The sequence below is a fragment of the Vicia villosa genome, unplaced genomic scaffold, assembly GCF_029867415.1.
Source record: "Vicia villosa cultivar HV-30 ecotype Madison, WI unplaced genomic scaffold, Vvil1.0 ctg.000352F_1_1_1, whole genome shotgun sequence".
NCBI classification, from domain to species: Eukaryota; Viridiplantae; Streptophyta; class Magnoliopsida; order Fabales; family Fabaceae; genus Vicia; species Vicia villosa.
Window position 1 is genome coordinate 273,907 of NW_026705158.1, and position 18,855 is coordinate 292,761.

The following is an 18,855-nucleotide window of genomic DNA, read 5'->3' on the forward strand; positions in this document are numbered from 1 at the left end:
CCACTGCTCCTCAAACAACTTCTACCCACCCTCCATCCTTATCACCCCAAACCAACCCTAATTTAACCACTGCCAGAAACCACACACCACCTCCCACAAGACACTCTTCTAGACAACACAAACCTCCAACATACCTCCAAGACTACCATTGCTCCCTTCTTCAAACACATCAACCATCCCCTTCTACATCAATCAACACACCTTACCCCCTGGCAGCATACCTCTCCTATGATAACTTATCTCCATCTCATAAATTATTCACCATTAACATCTCCACTGCTACTGAACCATCATCATATAAAACTGCCATAACTGATCCCTCTTGGCACAAGGCCATACAAGATGAGCTTCAATCTCTCCATGTCAATGGAACTTGGGAAATCTCTCCTCTTCCACCACACAAAAAACCTATTAGTAGCAAATGGATATTCAAACTCAAGTTTGCTCCGGATGGTACAATAGCAAGACATAAAGCAAGGCTTGTTGCCCGTGGCTTCACTCAAACTGAAGGATTAGATTACCTGGAGACATTCAGTCCTGTCATAAAAATGACAACCATTAGAATCTTGCTTTCCATTGCTGCCACTTCAAACTGGCACATCCATCAGTTAGATATCAATACAGCCTTCTTACATGGCGATCTCACTGAAGAAGTATATATGAAACCACCACCAGGAATGCAATTACCTACAAACATGGTGTGCAAACTCAAAAAGTCAATCTACGGTTTGAAACAGGCCAGTCGACAGTGGAATCAAAAACTGACAACAACACTCCTGAACATGGGCTTCACTCAATCCAAATCTGATTATTCCTTATTTACTAAATTTAACTCACCTTGTTTCACTGTGATTCTTGTATATGTCGATGATCTTATTGTTGCAGGTACAAACCTCCAAGACATCACAGAGATCAAACACACTCTTGATACAAAATTCAGCATCAAAGACATGGGCACCCTTAAATATTTTCTGGGTTTTGAAATAGCTCACTCCTCTACAGGGATCACTCTTTGTCAAAGAAAATACTGCCTTGATCTCCTTCAACACACAGGACTCCTTGCTGCGAAACCGGCTTCCACACCATTAGAACCAGGCATCAAACTAGACACAAACACTGATGCATTACTACCAGATCCATCAGTCTTCCGCAGCATCATAGGTAAGCTTCTATATCTAACGCACTCAAGGCCTGATATCGTTTATTCCGTGTGCAGGCTCAGCCAATACTTGACGAGACCAACTCACACGCATCTGGACGCCGCACATAGAATCATACGATACCTCAAGAATGCTCCGGCAATGGGACTGCTCTTCAGACGCAATTCCAACTACCAGCTCACTGGTTTTTCAGACTCAGACTGGGGAGCCTGCCCAACATCCCGTCGCTCCACCACCGGTTTTTGTTTCTTCCTCGGAGACAACATAATCAGTTGGAAAACAAAGAAGCAGCCCGTTGTATCACGCTCTTCATCAGAAGCAGAATACCGCGCATTAGCCAACACCTCCTGCGAAGCTCAATGGCTTCTCTTCCTCCTTCGTGACTTCAGAATTCAACATCCGGGACCAGTCAATCTCTACTGTGACAATCAAAGCGCCATTCAAATCGCAACCAACCCAATCTTTCACGAACGTACGAAACATATTGAAATGGATTGCCATCTCGTCCGGGACAAAATCCAGAACAACACAATTCACCTCATGCCCATCGACTCCGCCAATCAAGTAGCTGATGTTTTTACAAAGTCATTACATCCTGGACCCTTCTCTTCCTGTGTTTCCAAACTTGGCCTGCTCAACATACATTCCAGTTTGAGGGGGGGTGTCAACATTCAAAGGCCCACTTACAAATAGTCCAAAAGCCCTTTTATTATTGTGTAACTGTTTTCCATATTTAGCTCCACTAAGTTAGCCCAACGGCTATTTTTATTGCTATTAATAGCAAAACCTTGTAATTATCAATTCATTCAATTCCAATAATAATATTTCTTTTTCTGTTTTCATCTTTCAAATGCTTCCGCGTGTCACAATTTAACAAAGAGCACCCGCTTCACTCTTCTCTTCTCCCCTAAAAGGTGCATCTATAGTCCTTGACTGCATAAGGGTTGTCAAATGATCAACCTCAGACCTGTTAGATAGATCGAAAACACATAATGAATCAACCAAAAAACATCACAAAAAGTATACCATAATCAAAGAACTCATAATGAAATGCAATTTATATAGATATTAGGAAGAGGCAATACTCATTGTAGAATGAACTTCATGAATTTACACACGAAATACAAATTACAGAAAGCAACTAAAAATATAAAAAAGATTTGAAGGAAAAAATTGGAGACTCAAATGTTAAGAAAATCAAACTCATCTCAATAACAACTTCAAAAACTATAGTAAATGATAGGATACAAAATAAAAGGATGCTCAAAATATAGCAATGTATGATAAAAAAAATCATAAACATGCTAAAGAATGCTATAAAAACAACTGACACAACCAACATTTTACTAAAAAACACCATTACAATGTTTCATAGTTTATATGCATATCTATTCTTTGAATAAGAAGTTATATGCAGCCTTCTATAAATAAAACTATTAAATGCTCAAGAGAATTATGTTAACAACTAAGAACCAACAACAATTATTCCTTATCCACAAGATATGAAAGATGCCTGGTGAAAGTCTTCTGCTTTAACAGTTTCTCAAGTTCAATTAATCCACCTTGATCTGATTTGGAACAATTATTTTGAACATTACTTTCACCAACTGCTCCTTGTTGATTGCGAGGAGAATCTTTTGCAACCTGTCTCTGATATAAGAAAAGAATAAACAGTGAGGTATTAATATTAACATTGCAACACCAATCAAGAGGGAATATTGCAGCCCCAATGTTTCATAGCTAATATAGTAACCAATATAAATAAGCATTGATTTCACAAGCACTGCAAGCAGGTCAATGAAACACGCAACCGGCTTTTAATGTGAGGATTGAATTTAAAAAAATCTCACTTGGGTCATTTCTCTCATGTGCTGCTATGAAAATATATAAATAGGAAGTGAGGCTGTAAAACATCTACCTCCATTCCCCATATCCCCACTTGGGTCATTTCTCTCATGTGCTGCTATGAATCTGAATCTTGATGCTATTGAATGAAGCTTACAATCCTGAACCAAGCAATCAAAGTGAAGTTTATCATAGGAGAGCATAGATTATATAAAGATAACCAGAAATTTACATCAGTTCGAAATTATGATTACATTATAGATTCATATTGATCACATATCTAATGACCAACCTTGACCATAGCCAACATATGAATCTATCCGAGCATAAACAGCGAGAATATCCCAGAATTTCGACAAACTCTCTATCAGTTCGAATCACGTCGAGACCTGAAATATGAATCATTTTATAATGATATAATCTTACTTTTCTACATGTGAAAAACATTCAATAGGAGATATATATTCACAAAAATATTTCATGTAGAGTTAACATCCATTGAATTACTTTCTTGTCTGTCACCTTCTCTTGTTGCATTAATAGTGTTATGTACCTTCTCTATTATCGTCCAGAGCGAGAGAAAATGAAACACAGTGGTCACAATGGTCTTGCCATATTGAACACTGGTATGATACTGCAGAAAAGTGTAGCCAACCGATACTATAAATAACAGAACCATGTAGGAGTTACAAACTCTTCATTCCACTATTCATTACATAACCATAACCGATGCTGAAGCTGAATGGAAAGAAGCATATAAAGTCCTCATTAAGTTCTGCTTGTAACATATAATAATGGAGCATAGAAGCTGCATGGACAAACCGAACTTAATGCCAATTATATGAGACATCAATGGTGGAATATGGAACAACATACCTTCATTAATCATCAAAATTACACATGGCGCATCAAGAAGAAACAAATTTTGCTCTAAGACTAAGCCACTTGGCAGCACCACATAGAAAGTTCAAAAAGATAGAACTTTCTTATATTATAGATTGACCATTTTAAAACCGGTAATAAATTATTATTTTAAAAAATATATCTCTTTTACGCTAGATTTAATCATAATGATTAAATATAATTTGCTTAACATGTTACTACTTATTTAATAAAATTATATGATTTTTTTAATATTGTGTTATGCCTTTTCATTTATACTTTTTATTTATCTAAAAAAAACTATATATATATATATATATATATATATATATATATATATATATATATATATATATATATATATATATATATATATATATATATATATATATATATATATATATATATATATATATATATATATATATATATATATATATATATATATATATATATATATAATTGCTTTATTCTTTGATTCAATTTTTTTGTTTTATTCTATTTTAATAAAATTGAAAATTTTGAATATATTAAAACATGAAGAAGGGTAGATATAATTAAAAAATTGACATCAAAGTCTATATTATACATTGGAATAAAAGTGATGTCCAAGTGTTTTGAATATATTAAAAGATGAAGAAGGGTAGATATAATTACAAAATTTGGCATCAAAGATCCATATTATACATTGAAAAAACAGTGATGTCCAAGTGTTTTTTATTATAGAAAAATGTTGTTGGTGAATGGTGAACATACTTCAATAGATTATTCTTTACTAAGCAATGCGCAGAACTTGAAACAAATGGTTCATATGGAGTTTGATGGGTAACTTGAATAGTGCAGTAAAACTATGCTTGAGAGGTAACTTGAATAATGCAGTAAAACTATAAAGATTTCTTTTTATATTTGCAGAGCTTGAAACATAATATGAATATCAATTAAAATGTTGAAGTTTATGTGATAGTTTAGCAAATAAAGGTAAATTTATTATTTTAAAATTAAATGAGTTACCATACCACCATATTCACTATATTCCATGTCACATTTGGAGGTGTGATTTATTCCATGTCACATTTGGAGGTGTGATTTATGTAATTCTCCCAGAAATCACACCTCTATAAAAGTACTTAATAATCAAAGTAACTTAGAAATACTACTGCATTAACCATATACACTTATAAGCAAAATGCTTTATACTGAATGGAAATGCTTTATACTGAAACCATTTAACGATGCTGTAATACGGTGAACTGACTTTATTTGAAATGTTGCGGATAGCAAGAGTCGCCACCGACTTTTATTTTATCCAATTGGAAAGGCTAAAAGAACAGGAAAAACCTTTTTAAAAGAAACTGAGTTCGGGGGGTAAGTTATGCAAAGGGAAGGTGTAAGGCACCCTTTGCATCCATGGTTATCCATGGGCTCTTAATTGCTTAGCTCACTTTTGAATTGTTTGAAAAAGGAGGTGTGAAAAGTAAAAACTTTGAAGAAGAACTTTAGCTTGTAAATAAGCGTAGTCTTTTTGAATTTGATTTTGAAAAGAGTGGGAAAAAGATTTTGAATTTAGAGCAAGCAATTAGTAGCAACTACCCTAAGTTTTAAAGTTTTGTTCTTTTAGTCTTTCGGGCGAAAGGGTCTATCCATACCATAAGAGGGCAGGAAGTCTTTCAATTGGATGTTGAAAGGGTCATCGAGTAATCATTCGCCATAAGACTGTCCCTTGCCATAAAGAGGGCGGGTAGTCTAAGGGAAGGATATAATAGTCATTTTATCTGTTTAGGCATCATGCGAGGATACCTTAGCAATAGGACAATCATCTTTATTTTTCCAAGGCAAATTCGAGGGAGTTTCAATAACTTTGAGGTAGCATTGTTTTAGGTATCCTCGGAATCGAGGGACTTTGACTATTTAGTATATTTAGAGGCAACAAGGCAACAATATAAGGCAACAAGAGGGATCACCCTAAAGGTGTGTGGGTGCAACAATCACGTGGTTCAGTTCGAATATTTAATCTTGTATTGTTAGTGATCTAACGTTTGATTGATGATCTTGCACTCCCTAATTTACTAACCACGCAGTTAAAATCATACCGAAATTAAAGGCGGAAAGATAAATGTCCTACGCTATTACAATAAACACCTGCGGGGATAGGGGAAATTAAAAGACAGAAAAAAAATAAAAAAAATAAGAGGGATGAATAATTATCTTGACCCTTTATCTTCCTCGAACCCTTGATCAACCCTACAAATTAAGAGGAAGATAAATAAGGGTGAGTGCGTTACAAGTTCAACAAATCCTATTTTAATCAAAAAGGGAAAAATAAAAGCTAAAATGATATTTTAAACCAAAAGAGGGTTAGACACTTAGCTTTTCGAGTGTGGCGCGTGGCTGAAGAACCTTTGATTAAGCCTGAAAAAATAAGAAGAGAAAGGTAGAAAAATTTTGTGGCAAATAAAAGGCATTGATAAGAAATAAAAGAGGCTCTAAAAAAGGCAAAGGTTTTGAAGACGTTCAGGGTAAACCCTGATTTTTAGGGAATGAAAGTTTTATGAGAAAACTCGATTAATGGACAACACCTACCTAAAGATACCTAAGGCTGTTAGGGTTTCTAAACTAATCGGGGCTAAAAACTTAATTAATTAAATATAATAATTAAAACCTAAACTAATTACTAAGTTAATTAAATCAAATATCCTAATTATTCTAAATAAAATTATAATCCTAATTAACTTATTTAATCAAATTATTAACCTAATTGAATTAAAAACATTTTTAGTAATAAAAAAAAAAGTTTTCTTAAAAGAGTAAGTTTTGGAAAGAAAAGAAAAAGGTTTAAAAGACAAAAAGAAAGACAATTAAAATTAAACAAAATAATAAGAAAAAATAAAGAATAAACCGGGCTGGATTCAGTGTGGGGGAGCCATGATGGATCATTATATGCTTGTAGGCTCTGGCACGTCGGATCGTTTTTAGCCTTGATCTAAAGGCTGGTACCGTGAGTGCATATGGTACGCGTGAATAGGCAAGCCGCGCTGGATCTGCAATGGATCAAGAAGAAAATAATGTTAACAAAACATTATTGGCGGAGGCAGGGATCGATCCTGCGTTCTCTCGCCTGAAGACCTTTGGATACGTCTCTACTCCACTATGCCATTTTCGTTCGCTACCAATATAACACACGAATATTAATATATATAAAAATTAATTGTTCAAAAATTCAAAACCAAACGCGCGCCCCAAGAGCCTCATCTTCTCCATTCAGACTCTGTATATGGCTGCGACCTTGCTACCATCTTGTTGCGATTTTCCTCCATAGCCAAACCTGCAAATTTCTAATTCGCGATACAAACACGATGAATCATAAACAAAGACTTAGATCAACTACAAATTATGCTACGAATCCGATGAGCCCCACGATTTGGCTTGATTTTGCTCCTATTCAAAACCCCCATTCGAGAGCTATATAACCCTAACAATGGCGGATTGGGATACCTACGCTTAAACTGTAATCGATTTATGCCAGGAGCTTCGAAATCTCATTATAAACATATGTATGCTATCAAATCATGTTAATTATGCAGGAATCAAAGGGATGAATGCAGAGAAAGATAAACCAAACCGTGAGCTCTTAAGACACGATTTTGGACGTTACGATGGACGATGATAATCGCAAATGCTTCAGAGAACCACGAGCTGACTTGTTGGATCTTTAGAGACCATTAAAGATGGCTGCAACTCCGAAATTAATCCTACCCGGTTTCAAGAATTTTTTTTTTGGGTTAATAGTCATTTGCCCCTGCAATAGTAGCGATATTCAGTTTACCCCCCTTTAAAAAAAAATTTTATATTACCCCCTATAATATTAAAATTGTAAGTCTTTTGCCCCCTAAGAGGGAAAATTACCCCCTGTAAAATATATTTTTTTGATTTTACTCCCTGGTTTTTACACGTTTAGGGGGTACCCAAATATTACAGGGGTAATACAATTTTTTTTTAAAAGGGGGTAAACCGAATATCGCTACTATTGCAGAGGGGCAAATGACTATTAACCCTTTTTTTTAGATGTTCTGCTCTTTCTCGAGGCTGCAAACCTTGTCCCAATCCCCTATTCCAATTCTGAATAGTGCATATATATATATATATATATAAGATATGGATTTAGGGTAACAAACAAATTTGATTAAATCTTTTTTAATCAAAGATTGAAAGTTCTATGGAAATTTGATTTTTAATATTTCTAAAATAAGTCCAATTTCAATCTTCTCTTATCACTATTATTTTTCACAAATTTGGATAAAAAAATATGATTTTTAATTGATTGAATTTGATTGGAAATCAAATCCAAATCAACCCCTTTCATAATCTTTTGATTATTTGATTTTTATCATATTTTTTAATGAATAAAAAATCAAATAAATTCAAATATTCATCACAAATTTGTGGCTTTGAGATTGAGTATACTTAGTGACTTGAGGAGCAAGATCAAATAAAAAAGGATTGGGCCCATTTGCAAGAAAATTCATTTTGAACCATGTTTTACTTCACATTTTTCCCTTGAAATTGCCCGACTTTGACAAGGCATATCTCCCTCAATTTTTGAGGTATGGAGGAGATCTAAGACTTTTTGGAAACCTTGAAGAGTCCTCTAACCAGTGTTTTTGGTCTCATGTCAAAATAATTTTCCATGCTCCTTTTGTGCTCTTTTGAAAAAGATGACTTTTGGTTGACTTTTGAAAAGGACCTATAATGTTTTGATCCATATCTCTCAAATGAAACATCTTTAGACTTGGCGTGTGAGAGACAAAGTTGTAGAGAATTCAATTTCCTTCAAATTGAGCTCTGGATGGAAATTTTTTGATGTTCCATGTGAAAACCCTAATTTAGAAACTTGTCCTTTTGATGATCTCTGAACTCTCCTTGATGAATCATGATCAACCTTTGATCAAATGATGAATCTAACATTAAAATGTTGATGTTCTCCAAAAATCAGAAGTTTTGACTGTATTTTGACCACAGTTGACTTTTAGGTCAAATTAGTCGACTGTTGACCATTTGAATTTTTGACTGAGCAATCTTGTGAACTGGAGCTTGCAACCTGGCATGAGGGTACTTTGAATCATATGAGAGATTATGGAATCCACTTGAGGTATCAGAAGTTCAAATTCCTTGATTAAATCAGAAACCCTAATTTAGAGGCTGTTGTTTAGGAGAGAGACTGCATGTATGTCTTTGAGCATTTTGAAAGTCAGATGGATTGAAATATGAAAAAATTTGATAGGCAAATTTTGGGGTATGACAGATGCTATAACATATATATGAAAATAATACTTTGCAGAGATAATATGATTTTGAATTTAGAAACCCTTAATATCCAGACATTAATATCTGGAATTACATTGGCATATTAGTTTCTATCAATCACACAAACATATATCCAATAGTCTACTTATTTAACTACAACAGCTTTTAGTAATAAAAACTACTACAATCGTAAAGTACTCATTTAAACATCTATCAGGTAGCAAGTTTTATATGATTTTATGAAGAAAAAAAAGTGTTATATGCATTTGACTCGGAAAATATTGTCGTAAACTTGTAACCAATTAATTTAAAGATTCAGTGGAACAACAACATATTGCAGAAGCCACAAATGCGGTAAAAGCAGTTTCCAATAATAACGCATTTATCTCAAACCTCCAGCTTCATAATCGAATTTCTTCAGTTTGGGTTTTCTTTTCACTTTCTGTTCCTGTTTTGACACCAAAGGATCATATTTGGAACCCATGCTACTTTGTTCAAGCCCAACAATTCACATCATATAACAACTTAAGCATTGCCATTTTCAACTCTTTAATTGGTTTTTTTTATGTTGATAGGCTTTATCAAGCAATATATGGTAGCTGTCTAAGAAAACATGTCAACAATAAGCTGATTTATTTATGCTTGAAGTAAAACTATAAGTTTAAAAATAATCATGTCATGCTGAATTTTCTACAGCCATTTGTTATGGACATGAAACAATAAAAATGATAATTCTATACTATACACTTCTTAAAATGCATCAGGAGATAAACATGAGTAACAATCAGCAAGCAATTTCGAAAGAAATGATACCGATTTCAACAACCGAAGTGTCTTCCAAACAACGACTATCTGCTAACTGGTCGAATGAGCTAAATATGAGTTACTTTGAACATGTTAACATGGAAGCACATGCCATTAACCATCTTACTGCAATTCCACTGCCTTCTAAGCTTATTCCTCCTAATACATAAACAATATCTTGATATGGAATCTAAAGTATCATTTCAATTAAAGAAGGCCAAATAAGAAGGAATTTCATTTCATATACTTATAATCAGAGATCGCATAAATAATTTATAATACCTCATAAATCAACAAAATTTGCAGTTGATGCAATACAATCAGCAACTTTGTACTATATTGTATCAATTCATTCACCGAATATGGAATGGAATCAATGCCGATATTCAGAACATCATAACAAACCTGTCATAAAAAAGAATAATGATATTATGTCACTACATAACAGGTCAACTTGTGTTCAAATCTATTTAGATTATTTTAGTGTATCAGATGTACAATACCATGTTAAAGAATCATATATCTTCTTTCATATATATTGCAGTCATTCAAATACATTATGAAATAGTTAAACAGTCCTCTAAATTCATCTATAAAAAAGTTCAGCTGATCAGTTTGCTTTCAATTTTATTTAACAGAGCATCAATAATCATAATACATACATCATAGTTGTTATTAAAGAAAACATAGTATTAAAGAATAATGGAAGTGAACTGCAAAAAGAGTCATCCATAGTTGAACCTGCACACAGGAAATCAGACCACAACATCATAATAAACTCAAACATATATATGCGAGATAGAAAATAGCTCAGATTTTCAAATTTACTTTTCTTACTATTAAACTAAATCAAGGTCTTGACCTATGAGTTATTTTTGAAAAGATACTACTCATGAAGAATCGAAACCAAAAACACGACACTGACACGTCGACACTGAAAAAAACAAGTTCTTTGACTTAAAAGCCGATTCCAGTTCATAAGTGATTGTTAAAGCAAAAAATCTACATAAAATGAGTAATGGTAGTTTGAAATGATGAAGTGTGGTTTGACTACTTGTTTGACATCATAACATGTTTAATGAGGTTTTCATTTTTATCTCGTAAAATTTCACTTGTTTTGCTTCATATCCTAATTTTTATCTTGATTTTTTAAATAAATTAATTGGAGAATTGTGGGTATTTAAGTTAATTTTTATCTTGATTTTTAATCTTGTGATTAAGATTTGTCAGAGGATTTAAAATTTGTTATAGAATGTAGAATTATCTCACGTAGAGATGAAAAGTTTTGTATATGTAGTTTTATGTATTAAAGTTAGATTATTCTCTAAATCGCAATGTTATGGTATTTATAGCATTAAGCCTGAATCCAATATCTTAGAAATAGCAACCACCTAGAAAATAGACACCTAGAAAATAGACAGTTGATTCCCCTTATATCCAGGGAGTTGGATTAACCCTCACAACTTCTTTTGTGACGTTGTGGATCAAACACATGTCATTTTAGGATCACATGGAATATGGAGAATTCAGACCACATATTTGAAGAAGGGATATCATATTCTAAGAAAACAGGCGTTCGAACTAGAGTTGTCAAAATGAGCTAGCCCATATGGACCGACCCGTCAAACCCGAAAAATTATAGGATTTGGGCCTTAAAATTAGAGCCCATATTTTTCAGGGCCTTTTTAGCCCAGCCCTAAAAAGCCTGCTACCCATTAGGGCTAGCCCATATATGCCGTGGATAGCCCATCAGACCCGCATAATTATAAATTTTAAAATAATATATTAATATTTATATTATCTCCAAAATAGCATATTGATTTTTCTTACTTCACTAAATTTTATCTCTATTTTATTCAATCTTTCTCTTTTAAATATTATACATTAATATAATCAACATTTTTTCATCGTATTATATTAGTTTTTGCCTTATAATAAATTTTCAAGTATTATTTTATACAATTTAGATATATATTATATTTAGAAACACATTATAGTATTTATAAGAGATAATATAGTACTTAAACATGTATTATTTTTAAAATAACATAATTTTTAATTTTATTTATAATAAATGTTATGGAGTTTTATTTTAATTTTTTTAAATAAAAAAACCCATATAGGGTCGGGTAGCCCGGAGTTCATTTAGGGCCGAGCTCGAGTAGTAAATCTCGAGTCCATATTACACAGGATCTTTTTGACCCAATCCTAAAAAACCCAAGACCCACTAGGGCCGGCCCGTTTAAGGGTTGGTAGCCTATATTAAGAGCTCTAGTTCGAACCATATAATCCACAACCTTAAAGAAACGATAGCCTAAACGCATATGTCTGCCATGTCCCCTAGGACAATTATACCACTACAATTTTATTTTAGAATTTTGCCTTATATGATATAACTTTATATGACACATCAAACAGATTTATTTATGGACTTTTTTTCTATCCTTTTACTATTTTTTTTCCTTCTATTTTATGTTGTTTTCTCTTATTGTTTTATATTGGACATCTTTATATCTCTAGTGGCTCTTTCTAATTCTTTGTATATCTTTTATTTAAAAGAATTCTCATTATACATATCACCTTAAAAAACTTTACGACTCCTTTATTTACATTAAACAGATTTATTTATTTAAAAATTAAATTTAGATTATTTTTTGTACTAAGTAATAAAAAATTTAATGAATAAAAGAATGTAAATGTTTGAATATTTTATCAACGGAGTATATTCTACTTTAATAACTTTTCTAAAATTTTGATAAGTGAAAAAGAAATACCCATGTTAATTCATAAGAGACATATATTTAATTAAAAAATATTTTTAATTTTAAAATATTTATATATAATATAACAAGTATAAAAATATAGAATTTAATTGAAATATGGGAAAAAGGGATATGAACTGTAAAATATTTTTACAATATCAACCAATCACAATCATGTATTTAATTAAAATATAATTTTAATTTTAAAAAATTAATATGACATGACAATTATAAGAATTTTAATTGATTATACGTGTAAAGTTAGTTTATACTATCAGTGCACTACCTTTAAATTTTTAAAATATATTAATATAACATAACAAATATAAAAATATAGAATTTAATTAAAATATATTAACAGTGTAAAGCATTTTCACATTCTCAATTAATTATTATCGTCAATTTTTTATAATTATTTGACTTTTGAACTCGTTTGGTCCAACTTTTTTAAGTCTTAAAAGTTACTTTAAAGTTAAAGTTAAAAATAAGAGCTTTTAAAATAAAGTTAAAGTTGTTTGATTATGATTATTTTTAAAAGTTATTTTTAATTTAGAAGTTGTTTCGTGTGTGTGTGTGTGTATATATATATATATATATATATATATATATATATATATATATATATATATATATATATATATATATATATGCGTATTATTTAATTGTTATATTAACATCTATAAGTTAGTGTGTATAGTAAAATAAATTCATATTATTATTATTGAAAATCATTATACAATAAAACAAGATATAATATATAAAACGAATAAAAAGTAGGACAATACTAGTATCTACAAAAATGATGATGTAAACATCAGAAGAAAAAAAAACATAACTCTAGATGTTATGAACCGTAGAAAAAATTGAAAAAATTGCGTCTACTACATTAGCGCCATTTTTTTTAAAGAAAAATGCTTTCGTTGGGATTCGAACCGCGACCACATGTTTTAAGCTCCTAAAAAGTTGGTTTCAACGCCTTTTTTACAAGCTTCTTTTATTCAATTTTTTGTCTTTAAAAAAAAAGCTACTTTTTTTCATAAGAGCTTTATGAAAAATGTGTTTGGCCCTCCATCTCCTTAGTCAATCAAAATATTACATAAGAGTTGTTGTGACTTATGATTACGTGTGTAAAAAAAATTTACACCAAAATGCATCCTCTGAAAATTATAATTACATAAGAGTTGTTGTGAATCAAAATAGTCAGATTCAAAGTATTACATAAGATTAATCTCAAAATAAATTGTTTGTACACTTTGAAACTCATTTGAAAATATTTTATTTACACATATAATTAATCAAAATTTTTACTCTTGTCATATCATATTAATTTTTTTAAAATTAAAAGTATGTTTTAATTAAATATATAATTGTGATTGATTGATAGTGTAACTGTCTGTGCATATCTTTTTCTCTAAATTTTAAGTATTTTAATGTTATTATAAGATTATAATATACTTTAATACGGTAAATCGGTAATCAATCTCATGTTTTACATTTTATTTGAAAATTTCTTTGGCCCCCTCCCTATGGGGGTCACCCCCAGCGAAAATACCAAAATAACCCTGCTTCGGAAGTTCATTTCCGAAAGCGTTTTTTTTTGAAAAAATTGACTTATTTCGGAAGTTCATTTCCGAAAACATTATTTCGGAAGTGAACTTCCGAAATACTGCGATTTCTGCAGATTTATCAAAACACTCCCCCTCCCCCAATCATTTACCCTAAATCAAAACAAAAAGTGGCAAAGGCAAAAATTTGTGCAAACAGAATTCCAAAGCTGCATCAAGGCTCCAATCACACTGCTAAACAACATTCAAAAGCCCTCAATCCTAACACTTTGTAAGTTTTGAAATTTTTAGATCTATTATTGAAATGCATGTTATTTAGGGTTTTAATTGCATAAATGATATATGGTTAGGTTGTTAGTAGTATTTAGGTTGTTTAGAAGCATTTTGATTTGGTTTGAAGTTTGGTTTAGGGGTCTGCCATGGAAGTTGCAGAAAAGTGCATCGCAGGGGTGTTTCGGAAGTTCATTTCCGAAAACACCTCCCTCCCAGTTTTCGGAAATGAACTTCCGAATTGTATCAGAAGTTCAAATTTTTTTGATTTTTATTTTGTCTCGCATATTAATCGATTTCAACTGTTTACAGGAACATGTCAGACAACCAACAAGCACGCAGGACTGCGTCTTCTAAAGAGGGCGCTAAGGGAAGAAAGGGTTCTTCAAAGAAGGAGGTGAAAGAGGTGAAGGAGGTGAAGGAGGTGAAGGAGGTGAAGGAGAAGAAGAAGCTTTTGACTGGTTCTGCTTCTCGTCCCCTGGGAGTCCATGGCTCGGACGCGCAGGCTCAGCCTTTAGGCGTGATCAAAGCTGATGGTTCTGATACTGAGTGGGATGAAGATTGGTATAATTATCTTCATTCGGAGGAATTCGCTCGTCGAGAAGAATAACGTGTTTTTATTTTGTTTGATGTGTATTTTGTAACGCTCGTCGGACAGAATAACATGTTTTTGTTTTGTTTGACGTGTTTTGTTTTGTTCGGATTTTGGATTGTATCGCACAATGTTTTTGTATTGGATTTATCATGTTAATAAAAATACGTACTACTGTAAGTAACAAATGACGGAGGAGGTGTAACCGGGGTCGGAACATATGACGGAGGAGGTGGATGTTCGGAGGAAGAAGAACCGGAGGTACGTCCACCGCGAGACAAAGGAGCCAATCATTGTAAGCTATAGTTTATCATTATCATCTGGGGACGTCATTTCTAAAAAATCAAGATTAAAAATAATAAGATTTTTTTTCCAATTTTTTGTAATGACGTCCCCTGATGATAATGATAAATTATAGCTTACATTGATTGGCTCCTTTGTCTCGCGGTGGACGTACCTCCGGTTCTTCTTCCTCCGGACATCCACCTCCTCCGTCATATGTTCCGGCCCCGGTTACACCTCCTCCGTCATTTGTTACTTACAGTAGTACACCTTTTGAAATTTGGAAGCCTTTTTTTCTCCCCACCACTCTCTCATCCCCACCTACCCGTGTTCAACAATATATATGTAACTTTAATTTTATGTAATATTATCGTTGTAATATTCACCCGATTAAATAAAGCGAATTGTTGTTGTTTTTCATTTTATTCTGTCCAGACATATTTTCGGAGGTTCATTTCCGAATTCTCCAAGGGGGGTGTGTTCGGAAATGAACTTCCGAAACACCACATTTTCTGAAAATGTAACTTTATTTCGGAGATGCATCTCCGAAATCAATATTTTATATTAAAAAACACACGTTTTCGGAGATACATTTCCGAAAACACCTTTTTTAAGAAAATAAGTACAGTTTCGGAAATGAACTTCCGAAACAAGGGGTATTGTGGTAAATTCACCAGGGGTTGGCAAGAAGGTTAGGAGGTGGGTGAAGAAAAATTCTTTTATTTACACCATAAGATATGGGGTAAGATATTTATTTAAAAAAAAAGAAGAAGACGACTTGGAAAAATAAGACAGAGAAAAAGAGAAGAGAAGAAACACGTTTCTCGGAAGAAGGAAGCGGGTTGGTGAAGCGGCACGGTGGAACCTCCTCTCGTTTGAATTTTCCGTTCTCATCACAATTCCACTTCTTCGTCAATTAATACAACAATAGCTTGTATAAGTCATTTTGGCTTTGAAACTCAATTTCAGAAAGCATTCACCAACGCAAAATTTAAGAAGTTTCAAGTGGAGGTTGCTTCGATGATGTATTGCAACACTCTCTTTGAGAGATTGAATGACTTCAGTTCAATATTTTCAATTACTGAAAGTAAGAAAGTATTTGGAAAACTTAAAGACATACAATTCAAGGTGTCCTTCAATGAAAAAGACTTAGAATTACGATGTACATGTTGCTTATTTGAGTTTAAAGGAATTTTATGTTGACACATTCTTTGTGTACTTAAGCTCATAGGTAAAACTGAGTCAGTGCAACCTTGTTATATTTTCGACCAGTGGAGGAAGGATATAAAGCGAAGATATACACTTATTAAATGTGGATTTGATCACTTGGAAGGAAATGTTGAATTGCAAGCTTGTGGTGCCTTTTATGAAGTGGCTTCTAATATTATAAGTACCGAAAATGATTTATTGAAAGTGATGAATTGGATCAAGGATTTAAAATTTGAGTTTACCTCTAAAGAAACATCTTCTAGCATGTTGGAAGAAGATAGTTTTGATCAAGGCCAAATGAATAAAGTTCTTGCCCCTATAGTAACTCGAAGTAAAGGGTGTCCTCCTTTTAAAAGAAAGTCTTCTAAAGTGGATAAAATTGTGAAGAAGAAAATTGCAACAAAAAGAAAGCAAAAAGATAATAATTATCAAAGTCAAAACAAGGTAATCTTAATATTTTTCAAATTCACATTTTCAAGTACAATATGTATATACGAGTCTAAATTTTAATATGTGATTGCAGGACATGTATGAAAGAAGAGTACAAGAAAATGAAAATCAATTAGTTTTGGGATCACAGAGTTTTGAGAGAATTGACACTCAAGAGAGTGTTCATGTTAGTGAAGTTCTTTGTTTTTTTTAATTATAATCAGTTGTTTATTTTTGTTCAATGATCAATATAACATTAAATTCTAATGCCATGTGTCTTGTAAACATATGATTTTAGTGGGATCAAAGTTGCTTTTGGAGGAATGAACCAGTTACTGTCAACAACTTAGCTTCATTCATTCAAAATCAAAAAAATCAAGCTAATCTAAATCAAGTATAAATAGAATATCTAGTTAGTGTTCTTTATTTTTATTTTTTTAAAAGTTATATTATAGAAATAAAAGTGTATGTTTATCTTTTAGATTTTTATTTCAACCTTCATATGATTGGAATAATAAGTTTATGTTTTATTTTTATAGCTTCCATATGATTCTCAAGCCATAAATCAAAAGGCCACCTATTTGAATTTGTTACAGGTAGGAAGTCTTAATTTACCAGTAATATAGATACAATTCATTATAAAATTATCAAGTCTCTTTTCTATTTTTTTTCTTTTTGTAGGCACAATACCATATGAATGACCAAACAATTAGAGAGCTCCAATGATGGTCCAAAGGTTGAGACTAATTATGATGAGATTGCAGGCAAAGAAGTAATATTACCCCATGACAAATCTGTCCATGACTCCAGCTCTCAAGACTCCCATATTGCTCTCAAATTGACCTTCACTTTTCCTTTTTCATCTTAAGCACCTAAATTGAAAAAGTTTGTTATTGTGTTTGTTCAAATTAATCATGATTGTGCTAATGTTTTATTATTGGTAATTTGTTCATGAACAATAGACTTGTAAGAACATATAAAATGTGAGCAAGTTTGATGAATAACCAAGAAAATCAAAACACATAACACAATACTGATACTATTTTATTCTTTTAGAGATTTTCAAGCAGAAAGTATCATTTATCATATCACATATTACCTTTTGAAATTTATAATTCTAAAATTTATCATGCAACATTTAGTCAAATTCAATTTCCTCCAAAATTATCTTATATGTCTCATATAGATTGGGCATACAACTTGCTAGCATGTTCTGCAGAATAACACCAAATTACATTAGAAATTCTATGAGGTTTTAAAAAACGGTCGCGGTCGCATTGCAGCTTTTGCGAATTTGATTGTAGTCGGCACGACATAAATTAACCATAATGTATTTTTCAAACGGTAAATAGTGGTATCGGCTCGACAACAACCTATATCGCTTTGTCACGATATTTGCGTATCGGCTCGACATCAACCTATATCGCTTTGTCAATTAATTGAAAATATGCTCAGCAGCACTACACTTACATTACTTCCTTGCTTATAGCCTTCTAAATCAAGTGATACACATAATTTGAAATGATTATAGTTCTCTTGCATTAAGAACATGAAACCTATAATTTGATATTGTAAGGGCTGAAAATATAACAAGGAAACCGATATTTAGCAGGTGATGAATAAGCAAGAAAATTAAAATTGAACAAATGATGAATAACTAAGAAGAATCCAAATTAAATCATTGACAATCTAAAAGATTGGTGTCGTGTGGTTGGATGACAGAGATTAAGATGAAAGTTGATGTAAAATTTGTT

At 32.2% G+C, this 18,855-nt stretch overlaps 1 pseudogene; it reads left to right on the top strand.

Moving 5' to 3' along the window:
* The first annotated feature begins 4,708 nt into the window (after nt 1–4,708).
* Nucleotides 4,709–17,827, top strand: LOC131627227 (protein FAR-RED IMPAIRED RESPONSE 1-like; annotated as a pseudogene).
* Nucleotides 17,828–18,855: the final 1,028 nt, after the last annotated feature.